Source organism: Pteropus vampyrus, unplaced genomic scaffold, assembly GCF_000151845.1.
Source record: "Pteropus vampyrus isolate Shadow unplaced genomic scaffold, Pvam_2.0 Scaffold88, whole genome shotgun sequence".
NCBI classification, from domain to species: domain Eukaryota; kingdom Metazoa; phylum Chordata; class Mammalia; order Chiroptera; family Pteropodidae; genus Pteropus; species Pteropus vampyrus.
The window spans coordinates 5,276,532-5,291,725 of NW_011888869.1; the positions used below are offsets into that span (position 1 = coordinate 5,276,532).

At 33.7% G+C, this 15,194-nt stretch overlaps 1 pseudogene; it reads right to left on the reverse strand.

The window, feature by feature from the left end:
* Window positions 1-2,229: 2,229 nt before the first annotated feature.
* On the reverse strand, window positions 2,230-2,348 carry LOC111742218 (annotated as a pseudogene).
* Between the last annotated feature and the right edge of the window lie 12,846 nt (window positions 2,349-15,194).

The window sequence follows — 15,194 nt, forward strand, 5'->3', positions numbered from 1 at the left end:
TAATATCTTTTATAGTTTGCTCATATAAATACATGTGGCTCTAATTTTCTTCCGTATAAGCCACATCAAGGGTTATGAAGCTCTGAAATTTTACGCTACTTGCAAGCTTACCAATCAGCCTGCCAAAGTTTCATAGTTGCTGAAAACAAAAGACTCTGGAGTCAGAAACAAAGGGTGTCATTATTCTCAGCAGTGGCGGAGGTTAGACTCTCTATCTTATTCTCTTGTGCCTGTTTTCTAAGCCCCAATACTTACAGTGCAATTCAAAGAGGTCCAGGTGACTCCTGCTGCACATGCAGTTGCTTGTGTTCTAGGAGAGGAACATTGAACTTAGGGGAACATCAGTGTTTTCTAATGAACAGTGAGCATGCCTGAACTTTGTTCTGGAGGGAGACACCATCTCTATCTTCTAAGACTGTTCACACAAAAAATCCTTGAAAAATTAATGTTAAACCAAGGCAGTGTCTTTTCTCAGAAACATGCAGAAATATGAGAAGCCCAAGGAGTACTGTCTCTCTGGTGTCATTGTTTGCATGACATAAATTTGAATCATTGAAGCTACTGCTAATTTTATTAGGAATTTATTACTTTTTATTATTTTATATAGAATGCTACAACTAGTAATTATGTGCAAATCTTGAATGTCCTTATACATATTCCTTTACTATGTAGATCTACATCCTCAGTATGATCTAGGCTAATCTATTGTTGTTGCGTGGATACATAAAAATACCATTGTATTGTTATTCTGTTTTTTTAAGATGTTGAACTTATACCTGTCACCTTTGTCGATCTCTTATATCTATTATGTGTCAGTGGATATTTTCAACTACCATATTTCTGTGCAACAGTTTTTTAACAGTGTGTATTTTGGAAAATGGAGCAATAAATAATCTTATGTTGAGATTTTGCTATTGAAGTCAATCTTCTGGAGGGAGGGAGAGAGAGAGAGAGAGACAGAGACAGAGACAGACACAGACAGAGAGAATTTACATCTATATGTTGGTGTCACATTACCCACAGAGAGAAGGCTCTCATTTGAGGTTCAATAGAAAAGAAAAGCTCTACTCTTTTACTAAGTAGCCATTTATAGAACTTTAATCAAGGAAAAAGAAAATAAAGCAAAGCACTAGAACAACAAAGAGCCATTATTTACTTTACCTCAGATTCCCAAACACATTGGCAAAGATAAAAACAACTTTCCTGCTGGTGCTATTATCTATGGTAGCAAATCCTTTCCTCCACACAATGAGGATCAACAAGACAATCTGTTTCACAGGTGGCACAAAAAATAAAAAATGAGAAGGTGAAAACTTTAAGCAAAAGAATAAGAAAATATACAGGTGGGCTAGACAATCACAGTCAACAAAAGGACCAAAGGAATGATTTGGTTCTTTCTTGTATTTGTTCCAACTTTGCCAGTTTTTTCTCTATTTTCTTTGATTTCCTATAGAGATGAGACGTTCACACAAAATGATCCTATTCTAAGCCACACAGAAACAAAACAGATATGAAAAGAAAGAAACAAAAAGAAAAAAATTAATTTAAAGTTCTGATAATGGGAAGCCAAAGAAATTCCTTTTCTTTTGCTTGTATGATTCTTAGAATGCTAGTAATTTTGCTAAACATGCTTTTCTTCTGATTGCTTTTAGGAAATGGCCTGTACTTAATGTTCTATTCCAAGCTCTGAATGATGAAATTTTGTAGACTAAAATATTCTGGGGAGAGCTAAGTGCTGTTTTACAGCAAAACACTGATTTTTATCTGAGTAGTCTTTTTTTAATTATAAAGTTATAATTGTTGAGAAAAAATTCAAAACTGACTGTAAAGCACACAGAAAATTTTAAACATTTCCTGTGATTCCACTACCCAGAGTAAAAGCCACTATTACTATTTCAGATCAGTGTATGTGTGTGTGTGTGTGTGTGTGTGTGTGCATGTAAATATATCCATAGATTATATAGTATACTTTTATAACAAATTTCTACTTGGAGGCATTTATATTGTTAAATTTTTTAAATGATTTAAAATTATTATGTAAACACAACTTTAAATATAAATCTAAAATATGCTCAACTTCTTCCTGAAAAATATCAATAATTGGAATTGTTTGGGTGTATAGATATAGATAAATTTATATATATATATTTTTTTGGCGAGGCGACCTTGGTTGCCCTCACAGATTACAAGGACCTTGTCATTTTACAATCCCTTATTTTTCATTTTTTACGCCTACAGCACCTGGTCTTCCTAGGTGGTCTCCCATCCAAGTAGTAACCAGGCCCGACCCTGCTTAGCTTCCAAGATCCGAAGGGATCGGGCTTGTTCAGGGTGGCATGGCTGTAGACTAAATTTATAATTTTTGATGGAGCAAATTGAAGGACAGAATTTTCCAATTCATTTTATGTTATAGTGAAGAAAATAAGTGGGATTATCAAACATAGAGGATATAGACATCTTGGATATTGGGTAATAATCAGATATCGTCGTTTAAATCTTTTCATTTACTTTCATCGATGAATTAGAAAAAAATACCTTTTTTTTAGAAAAAAAATATCTTGATATGTGTTTTCCTTTGGCATTTTAATATAAGAAAGAAAGAGAAACTAGAACGTGTGAGATTGAAAGGCCCCTCTTTTTATTTTTACTTAACATTAAAGGAAAGAAAGCATGCATTCTCATAATGCTTTATACTATGTAAACAGCTAAACCGAAGGCCTTAACCTGAGCTTTAAAATGTGCTTTAAATTACCTATAATACATCATTAACACAATAGATCTTTATGTCTCTGATGGAGAGTCATTGCTTTAAATACTTTCTTATGGTTTTATAAGAATCCTAATTCTACTTCTGAAGCTTTGAAAATTAACCTTTTGACCACACCTAATGGCTCTTCCAAGTATATCTTAGGTTAGTCAATTCTTGCACTTATCCGACTGAATACATGCACTTAGCAATGCTACACGCTAGCTCCAGTCATGCCCTCCAAAAGCCTAAATTCTCTAAATAATGGGATTAATCACAGGCAGAATGCATCCACAAGTGGAACAATAAGGCCTACAGAAATTTCTCTGTCACCAATTTACCTCCATTGCTTACAAAGTGCAGAAGAAAATGCCCATAATTTTATCAGTCAGGTCTGGGGTTTGAACATCGGCATCATCCCTCACTACGCTGTAATCTTTGAACCACTAATTATCACCAGTGAGTCTCAACTTCCACAGCTTAAAAAAATGGAGATAATTTATCCCCGAAGATGTGCATGTGACATGTGCTTAACATATGAGTTACTGCTCATTGAGTATGATTTCCCTAAAATTGTCAGGTATAAATTACCTCATTTGATTCTTAAAACAATCTTGTGAGATAGCTATGCCTACTCTTACTATAATTAAAATTTCATTGTATGGATGAGGAAATTGAGGCTCAAAGGTAAAATGACTTACTCAAGGGATCTAAGTTATTAGACAAAAAGCCATGCTTGAAATTTAGCTATATGATCTCAGATTCTATATACTTTTCACTATAACGTGAAAAAATACCTTTGGAAAGCACATTTAATTGTTTCAGTTATAATAAATTGATGAATATCATGTCAAATTATTATACTGAAGACATGCTGAGAGTAAAGTTTCCCCATGGTTAATCACAGATGCTATTGTGCCAGGCTAGAGGCTTGATACATGGAGAGGCTTCTGGAACAGAGGTTTTTACAGAAACCACCATGAGGAACCACTTTTAATTATTACGTCTTTCCCTTTCCTGCTGTCCCACTTTGCAATTAGTTTCACTGGATACATGTCCTTTCCCTTTAGACAGATCTATCTCTGGCCATTGGGCAAAAAATAGACAGCACAAAGAGCTAATTCTGTTTTAGCTAAAAATAATCCTTAATTCCAAGTTCTTACTCTTGATTAGTTCTGAGTATATGTGATTGGGTAAACTTAAGCATAACAAGTGTTCATGTATAACAATAAATTAGTGTAAATGACCTGGTGGTTAAAGAGAAACAGAGATGAGTAAAGTAAGTTCAATGGCATGAGGCATGGATAACCTGCTCCATACAAAGTTAAACAAGGGTCGCATATTTGAAAGTCTAATGCTTTTATTTTTTTTAACCATGCCGTAGAACTAAATAAAGTAAAATGTTCACAGACATTTAGGATTAAGTATAAAGGCACTCAGTTAAGATATTATCAAGTCAAGAAATGTCTGCTCAAAATAGGTGTTTACAAAAACAATACTTGGGTTTATCGTTGTGAAAAATGCCAAAGTGGCGATCTTTTAAAAGTCAAATATTTTCAGTAGGCATCTTTCATTATTATTGCAAAAGAACTAGATTTAATCTTATGGTAAAACAGTGAGTACAGAGTCTGAAATGTCTTCAATTTTATCCTTGACAGGAGTTAGTTGCACAGCCATCTCACCTAAACTTCCTGTCTCAATTTTTGTCACCTAAAAGTGGAAATTATACATACTATCACACATATGCATAATTATTTATAAGCTTTAGACCTCACTGGTGTTTATAGATCATTGTCCCTAACATTTTTACTGCTCCTCCATAGTCTAATTTTCCCCTGTAAACAATTTAAATACTAAAAACTCTCTCATATTATTCCTGAAACCCTTGCCTTCGGTTCTCTGTCTCATACCGTCAGCTCTAGCAGTGTTTAAAATTTAATTTCCTTCCAGCCCATGCCTACACCTATGCAACCAAATATAATTGGAAAAAAATACACAAACTTGCTGACTACTCTAAATGCAGGACCTCTAATGTTGAAACCACTATTAATATTGTCCAATAATTATACTTCAAGCCACTAGACCACTCGCTCTCCCCTATTATGGATGATGATTTTATATGTCTCTCTTCTCAAACCTCTAAAACCTCCAGCCCCAACTTTGCTCATAGAGACTTAGCATTCATTTTTCACTGAACAAATACAAAAAAATCAGAGATACTCAAAAACTTCTATCACTATATCTACATACTTACTTATTTTTTTTTTTTTTCCTATTTACTCTTAAATCTACTGCGGTCAGATATTGCCACTGAACTGACTCTTGCAAAATCACGAATGATCTTTCTCCACATTGATAAATGAAAGACTCATCCTCAATTTACTTAAACTTTCATTTACATTTATATATTTGGCAATTTCCTCTTTCTTGAAATATTATTTTTCACTTTGATTCCAGGAAATATATTCTTCCAATTGTTTCTACTACAAGATCTCTCCTTCTCTGGCTCTTTTATTTATATTTTTTCTCATCCCCCAGATTGCTTATATTTTTTCTCATCCCCCATACTTCTTAACACCAAAGTGCCCCAAAGCTCAGTCCTCAAACTTCTGTCTTTTTTTATTTTCTGTTCTGTAGTATCTCATCTTCCCCTAAAACATTAAATGCCATTTATATGCTAATGACTTGCCAAATTATATTTCCACAGAACTCCAAACAAGCATATCTATTTTATTTCAAAGTAACTACTTACATGACTAATTGACATCTCAGTCTAACACATTCAAAAATAACCCCCTTATTATTCTCCCCAAAATCTGTACTTCCTGCAGATTTCACTCTCTTAGTTCATGTCTAAACATAATCTTACAGTTGCTCTTGTCAGAAGTTTAAGAGTCATCCTTGATTAATCTCCATCACTCGCACTCCATCCAATCTAGGAGCCGATCCTACCAGGTTTTCTTTCAAAACATATCATTACCTCCACTTACACCACCATATCCAAGCCATCATCCCTTTTCCCTTAGATTATTACATAACTATTAAACTCATCTTCAGACTCAACTATAGTTTAAATCAGATCTTGTCACTTTACTGTTCCAACTCCGCCCCCCATAAAGGAAAATAAATCTCTTAGAGTGGTCTACATTATTTGGCTCTTTATAAACCTTTACATAAGCCTATAAATAAAGACCTATAAGATTAAGACTCTAACTTCAGGTTCTCTGAACTTGCTATTCTCATTGCCAAGTATGCTATTCAACTAGAGATCTATACTCCTACTTTGACATCTTACTTATTATTGCAAGTTCATAGAGGCTTTTCCTGATCAACGTATTTAAAATTGCAACCATCCCCACATTCCTTATCTCCCTCCCCTGCTTTATTTTCCCCCATTATACCTGTCAGTATATGATATAAAATGTATTTTACTTATTATATTACTTATTGTTAGTCTTCTCATTAGAATGTAAGCAGATAATGTACTAGTACAGACAAATTTTTCTGTTTGATTCATTAAAGATATTATCAGTGTCTGGAACAGGATTTAACACATACTAGGTGTTCAAAATAGCCATTGAAATAATGACAAATGAAATACATGAAAGCACTTTGAAAAGCATAAAGCTCTATAAAAATGTCGATACTATTACAATGTTAATTAACTTGGTCAAATATTCTCCCTTTTCAGTCTGACATCGATCTTATAAATATCCAAATGTATTAGTAAAAGCATTTTCTATGTTTCAGGAACTAAGCTAAATGTGACTACAACTCTAAAGCAGGTGAAAGTGAGAAAGAATCACATGGTTAAAAACATATGAAGAAATACAATGTTACAGTTCGTATACTTTTTAAAAAGCATTTTAAAAATAATGGTATACCTGTGGAAAGTAAATATATACACCAGTTTTAGCCAAAGTGACTGCCATCTCCAGTTCTGTGGTTTTCTTCCAAAAAATATTTTAGTCTTTTTGACTTAAGGTTTGCATGCAAAGATTCTTAGTATCGACGGATGATTAACAGAGAGCTTGTTTTTACTTCTTCAATGACATAATAAACAAAATCATTAATGTCTAATATTCCAATTAAAATTCTAATTACAGTCATATAATTAAATTTTTATAATTTTTATGAAATTTATATAACTAATTGACAATTTGTGGAGAACAATTAGTAAATGTATTTTATTTTGAGAACAAGCTAATCTAGAAATGTCATGCATTTTGAATATAAATATAATGACATATTAGGTCTAGTAAAGTTATGTAAGTTTTAAATACCTATAACAATTTAATACCTGTAATGATTTAAAGTAATTTTTATAATTTTTGTAATAAACATGAATATTATATTTCATTTCAAATAAGGTAAGATGGAAATAGAGTTCTTTTTTAATTAACCAACTTTATTTTGACATAATTTATATACCATAAAATTCACCCATTCCATGATTTTTTATATATTAACAGAATCGTGCATCCATTCCACAATTTTAGAACATTTTCATTATCCCCAAAAGAAACTCTGCATTCATTAGCCATCACCCTGTCTCTCTATTCTTCGCACCCATGGATACCACTGGTGTAGTTTTTGTCTCTGTAGATTTGCCTTCTCTGGACATCTCACATTAATTAAATCATACATTATGTGGTCCTTTGGCTTTATTTTTTAAGAACTACTTTATTGAGGTATGATTGACTTATATATTTAATGTATATAATTTGATAAGTTTGGGTACAGGTATATGTTAATGAAACCATCATTAACACAAAGGCTATGAAATTATAATCAAGCTCAAGGATATAAACATCTCTATTATCTCCCAAAGTTTTATTCACCTTCTATATCATTATTATTATTTGATGTAATAACATTTAACATAAGATCCACTGTAGCTCCTTAGAAGATTTTAAATATGCTATATAGCATTCTTAGCTATAGGCCCTGTGCTATATTGTAGATCTCCATAACTTATTTATTGTGCATAAATGAAAGTTTGTACCCTACAACCATCACCTTCCAATTTCTCTCTCCCCACAGTGCTGGGCAACCACCATTTTACTCTGCTTCTAGGAGTTTGATTATTTTAGACTGCACATACAAGTCTTTCTATGTCGGGCTTATGTCAGCATAATGCCTTCCAGGTCTATCCATTTTGTCACAAATGGTAAGATTTTTTGCTTTTCTCAGACTGAATAATATTTCATTGTGTATATACACTGCATTTCTTTATCCATTTATCTGCCAATAGACACTTAAGTTGTTTCCATATCTTGGCTATTGTAAATAATGCTGCAATGAACATGAAGGTATATATCTTTTCAAGATCTCAATTTCAATCCCTTTGGATATATACCCAGAAGCGGAATTGCTGGATCATATGATAATTCTATTTTAATTTTTTTCAGGAACCTCCATATAGTTTTTTGTGATGGCTATACAACTTGACATTCCCACCAATGGTGTACCAAGGTTCCCTTTTCTTTACATTTACACCCTAGCCAACATTTGGTATCTTTCATTTAAAAAAAGAAAAATCATAACTGGTGTGAAGTAATCTCATTGTGCTATTGAGTTACATTTCTCTGATGATTAGTGATGTTGAGTAATTTTTCATATATCTCACGGCTATTTGAATATCTTCTTTGGAGATAATGTCTATTCAAGTCTTTTGCCCATTTTTAAAATTAAGTTATTTGTTTCTTTGCTATTGAGTTATGAGTTACTTATACATTTTACATATTGACCACTTATCAGATACATAGTTGGAAAGTATTTTCTCTAGTTCTATAGGTAGCTTTTTCATTTTGTTGATTGCTTTCCTTGTTATGGAGAAGCTTTTTAGTTTGATGTAGTCCCACTTGTTTATCTCTGCTTTTGTTGCCTGAACTTGTGGTGTCATATCCAAAAAATCATTGCCAAAATCAGTGTCAAGGAGCTTTTTTTTGGTTCTATTACTTTTGTTCCTGTCTCTGATCTGTTAATTGATACACTCAATAGATTTTACACAGGGAAAAAAATTACATTTAAAAATTTCTAGATCAGAAGGCAGATCTAGAGAAGCCAAGTTAAAACCTTGGTCTAGAACCAAAGGATCTCTATAATTGACCATTTTTTTAAAAAACCTCAGGGATACAGGCAAAAATATGCTTTATAATTCACAGAAAAGACATTAAATAAATAATGACCCATGATGGCTAAGAACCACAAAGATAACTGTCCAAAATCTGTCCAATTGATAAATGATATTTTTACTAAAATTAATTTAAAAATACCTGCACACGATTCAGGTCTAATCCAGAGATAGCTTAACAGAAAGATCAGGAATTGAGGCTGATAGAAAAGGTACATGTTGATGTTGTCAAATTCTAAAGGCATTCAGAATCTGGCATTAGGCTTTCAGCAAGTTAAAAATACTTTAGCTATACCTTTGCAAAAAAATAAAAGGATGGATTGAAAAATGCTCAGACAGATAATATGCCTCTCATATTATCTATTAGGACAGAAAAGCTGAATAACAAGATTTATTTTATTGTACTATAAAAATTGCTGGTTTTGGCCAGGATAATAGAAAATAATTGACACTAGTGTCTTAATGCTAAATTGAAAGAATTTCCCTGTTATTTTAATGTTGTAATAATGAACTCTAAGAATGCCCTTTCCCTATAGCACACAGATGGTAGATTGTATCTCACAAGGTTTTTCTTTCTAAATATCCAAAATAAATACTAAATAATGTCATTATCATTATGCAAAATCAGAATAATGTGAAGATTCAGGTACAGCAACATAGTACTTACAAAAGCTTTTACTAAGCCAACTTTCATCTCTATCACATGAAAACAAAATCAATTCTGCTTAAGATAACATAAACGATGCTATAATTGAGGCAATCTTTACAATACAGCTTGTGCAGTGACAGAAGAAAATGCAAGCCATTTTTATTTTGTTAGAAAATGGCTCAAAGGCAAAGAGATTCTAGCCCTTGGAGACTTGTAATAACCTATAATGAGGGCAACAGCCATCATACGAGAAATATAACAGATGGCAGTATGGCTGCCTCATTCAGATACAGGTTACAAAACAGATGACTATAGGACTTTAGTATTTAGAATAAATGGGGGAGGTGGCTCATAGACCAAGAGATAAATCTAAAACTAATATAACACTGAGAAAATATAAAAATTATTATTAATCTTTTACATTAATATATTACTCTACTTGAGATTAGAATTCATTTAAATTCAAGTTGAATTTAAATACATTAAAAATGCTGGGTAGATTTATAAATAGAAAATAATTTTCCATTGTGAAGAGGCTTGAATAGATCTCTTTCTATAGCTTACCAAAAAGTATAAAAATTGGATGAAATATAAAAACAGAATTTTGGTTAGATTGCAAAGCAACCAGACAGCTAAGACATGAGTTGAGTGGGAAGCAAGATTGGTAGGAAATGAAAACTCATTTGTGTGAGACTCATGTTTACTGTCACTTTTTCCCTCTGGTGCATTTGCCATTACTTGTCTCAGGCTCTAGAAGCTCAATTGAAACTGTGGCTCAGAATTTTTAGCAGCCTTGCTAATATGGAGGCAAGGATTGAAATTTAGGACTCCCAAGTAGGACTTAGACAAAATCTAGAAAAGCGGCATCACCAGAAAAGTTACCTGGACATTTAGACCAGGTTTGTCCTCAAGGTATTTGATAAATCTTAAATTGATCTACTCAAAAGGAGAAGGAATGCAGTAGAAATATGCTGCTTAGAAGTTAAAGAAATAGCCTGGGCTTTTGGCCATTTCACAGACTCAGGAAGACACACAAGCACACACAAATGAAGTTTAAGACATTCAAGAAAGTGGGTGTATTAGTCAGTGTTCACCAGAGTAACAGAGCCAATAGAAAAAGAGAGAGAGACAGAGACAGAGAGAGAAATAAAGGGATATATTAAAAGATATTGGCTCATACAGTTTAGATAGATGATAGATAGATAGATAGATAGATAGATAGATAGATAGATAGATAGATAGATAGATAGATAGATGGATGCAGCTATCAAGAGATATATTAAAAGGTATTGGCTTATACAGTTATGGAGTCTATTTAGTCTCCTGATCTGGGGTCTGCAAGCTGGAGACCCAGGAGAGCCGGAGACATAATTTGGAGCCTTAGGAGCCAGAGAGCCAATGGTATAGATCCAAGTCTGGATCTGAAGGCCTGAGAACCAGAGGCACTGAGGACAGGAGAAAATCGGTATCTCACTCAACAGCATATGTTGCAATACTACTCACCAATTTAAAAAATGAACTACTGATCAAGTAACAATATGAAGGAAGCTCAAAACTGTTAAACTGAGAGATAGATGCCAGACACAAAGGATACATATGATAAGATTCCATATGAAACTCTAGAAAGGACAAAATAATCTTTAGTGAGAGAAAGCAGACAAGTAGTTGCCTGAGGATAAATGTGTGTATAGATGATGGGGAGGGCCATACAGGAAATTTGAGGGTGATAGGTTTTGTGTATTGATTTTTCTTGTGGTACACAGGTACATAAATTCTTCAAATCTCATCTAAATCTACACTTAAATGCAGTTGATTTTGTTAAATGTAATTTATACCTCAATAAAGTTGATATTTAAAATGTATATAAATATAATATAAATTACACATATGTATAAATGTATGAATAAAGAATTATAAAAACTATTTTTAAATAATAAGGCTTATAGAGTAATAGCAAATTTTAAAAAGCTTCAGATTCAACTTACTTGAAATCCTCTGCTTTGCTAGAAAAGCAGTCTATTTAGTACACTGTTGGTTTATATCTTTTAATTCTTACTTGTTCTGCATACAAACAAAAAGGAACAATGCTAAGATTTCTATCAGCTTAAGCCAATAATGGTAAAATATCAACGGAGAGAAAACATGTAGTTGTAATAAATATTACTACCGATAATAACCTGAAGGGAAGGGAAGATGTGTAGTTCCGATAACAGCCAGCTGGGTCGTTTAGCTTTTGAGCCTATCAACCACAAAGAAATGTTCATTTCCCAAGGAGACCTACAAATCAAGATGGATTGACAGCTTTCTTTTTTAAAGTGGCACACGTTCAAAGCTGCCCCTCTGAGGGCACGATAAATAAGCAACATCATCACACCACAGTTCAATTCAACTTTTTCCTGCTAGGCAGAATGAAGCATACATAATTTCAGCTTGTTCACTAAAATCCCTTTAAATAGAATTCCCCCTTGTACCAAATAATTTAAAATCAACTCACCAGTGGTACATGCCAAATGTCAATCAACAACAAACAAATCTAATAAAATATTCTCACAAGCATCAAAGCTTTACTCCAAATAATACTTAATGTCAAATGTTTTCTTCATATTGGATTTTCTTTTAAATCTTTCAAGTTAACTTAAACCCTTGGCATCACCTAACAGTGAGAGATACACCTGTTTTCTGTAAACAAAGTCCAATTGATAGATGGGAAATTCACCCAGTTCATAGTAAGATGCCTCCTTGAATTTAGTAGTGTGTGTATCCAATGCATGTGAAATCTCAGGGGAAGGAGAATGAATTCTAGGCAGGTAAAAAATGAGGACAGTTATAAATTAAAATGACTGTAGGTAGGTAAATAAAAGTATATAAGGGGAGGTTTTCTGCCAGGTATTATTTATGCTGTTCCTTTTATTCAAGTCAACATGTCATTACAAAGACTGAAATGGGGAGCAAATGAAGTATATGAAAAGAGAGAATTTTGATTCAACCTGATAAATTTAAAAAAATGTATCCCATTCAGTTAGTGGAACTAGAAGGAAACGCTGTTCCTCTCTCAAGTAGAAAACATACCACTTCTGATCTTTGTTATCAACTTCAAATAATTTTTTATTATAAGAGCTACAGGAGCAATGGAAATCTTATGACCAGAAATGCATTGGTCCAACCTCTGTGCAATGAAGGGCCAGGATATAACAAGAATGTAACATCGCAGAAACTGCCAGCTCAGTGTTCATAGTTAGAGGGAGCCTCTTGCTCCTCGCCTGAGATCATCAGGGAATCTGAGCCCAAGTTTTGCAGTCACAGCTGCATTACAACACAGGTTACTACCAGGATTTGCCATGTCAGCCATCATAGTTGGAAAAGGACAAATTCTCCCCTAGCACAATCAGGGGGTGAATTCCAAGCCTTATGTTTGGTTACTATCGATTGCTTTAAGCTCTCCACCGTCACTGGCTTTTAGGAGCATTGGAGAGGAAGGAATTTTCTTCTGGGAGGCCAGTTTGCAAAGGATCAATTTTGTACATGTTACCCCTTACCCTTTAGTCTCATAGCTAATATGGCAATATCACCCATCCTTCAAATAATTCAAATCGATTTTTTTAATATCAAGGTAACACAATAGTACAATGATAATTTTGAAATGTATTTTAAACATGTCATATATAAATATAAAATAAAGTTGAATCAATTTTGTATGATGAATCATATTTGGTAGATATTAACTTTAAATGCCACATAATGTATTAAGGAATGATTTATGTGTTTTTCCCCCATTCAAGCAAGCTAAATAAGTAGGAGTAGCAATGAGAAATGGGCTTCTGAGATCTGAGACTGAGTAGACAATCTGGAATCTGAATTCTAGAGCGGGAAGTTAAGGAAGCGTTAATAAAACCTTGAAGTCTGTGGACATATAGAAAGATTAACTCCTAAATGAAGTTTTTTTTTACAACAGACAATAGCCAATAGGCCAAAGAACAGGTGGGAGTTTGTCAAATTAAGCTCTCCACCATAGCTGTCTTGAATGAATGCCAGAGGCTATATAACACAAGAAGTGCCAGTCTTTTATGAGATGTCTGTGGCAGGACCTGCTGGCTCAGAAAGTGGCATAAATAGTATTCGTAGATTAGAAAAGAAACATATAAGTAGTGGTTTTAACATGTTGCATTCACAGACCTCATTCAATAATCCCAGGAAAGCTCTGGGCCATTCTGTACCTGCTCTACCCTCAAAACGCACATAGATCCATAATGGTATGAGCTTTTGCAAAATTAATTATTGCCTTGCCTTTTTGCTTCACTCCATTTATCAGAAAAAAAAAAGCAGTATAAATGAAATTGTAATTATTTTTTCACTTAATTTCTTGGTTTTCTGAGTTTGGGGCTTCTATTGGTTTGTTTTTTAAAAGGAGATTAAGATAAATTTTCTTAGAGGGGGAGAAAAAAGAGGCTTCCATATTTTGAATTAAGAGAAGAGTCTATTATAATCTCATGGAAAGAGTTAGGGTCCCAGAGACCTTGGTGACTAAACCCTGAGGTAACAGGTCTACTGATGGGGGCAAATGCACTTATACTTGAGGCCTGAAATTAAAGCCTATTGGGGCAAGTGACTCTAAAATTTGGCAAATGGTGCTGTCCACACAGCCTTGGAAATGAATATTTCCTCAGAGACTATGAAAAATTGATAAGACATCTTTGACCATTTTTCCTGACTTCCATTATCTGCAAGGTTCTTGAACAATAAAAAAGGAGAAGGGCATGTGATGAATATTATGGTTTATAGTTCAACATATATGCAACCTCCTTTGACTGTGCCTTCCTGTACTGAACCCTGGGGAGGCTAAAAGTTCTATTGCCTAGATTCTTCAACTGGGCTCAGAATGAGGTTCAGATTCTTAGCCAATAAGATGAGGTCACATTGGAGGTGGAAAAAGAAACTGAGACAGAAGCTGTGCTCCCAAAGTTTCTATTACTATGCAAGCCCAGCCCTACAGGCATCTCTTCCTCCTACTGTACTATTAGCAAAGGCCTATTGTGGGCACCCATTTATCTGATGGTTTTACAGTGGGAGCACTGGCAGAAGCTTCTTCAGTGGAAGATATCTGGTAAATAGGACGGTGTGGTTCTAAACCTGCAGCAGAAGTGGCAGTTTTTATGTTTAGAAGCAGCAGCTCCTTTGGTGGCTCGCACAGGGAGTTAAATTGAAAATTTATCTTAGAGTCTATATCTGTAGCCCTCTCAAGCATTCTAAGTGATGTTAATATCCTGGAATAAATCCCTTTCTAAGGATTCTCTTCTCTGCAATTTAACTTTAACCATATGAAGAGAAACCACCAAAAGTCTAAAATTAGATATTCCATCAATCAAGCAGTTAGGACCAAATTCTTATTTAATTGAATTTCAAAAAAAAAGTAAGTGTGCCATTACTTGAAACCAATTGTAATGGACTCATTCATGTACATTGCATAAACATCAAGCAAAACTTAGTATACTGTGTCAGAAAGTTTACAGAACATCTTCAAGTCTTGTCCAAGGACTGTAAGATGAGAATTCCATGTTAAAAGAAGGAATCCAGTGTAACAAAGCATGAAAAAAGAAAATAAAAATAAGAACTTTTATGTTAGATGTTATATTTGGCTGGTTATCATAGGAAAAAAGAGTTTATAT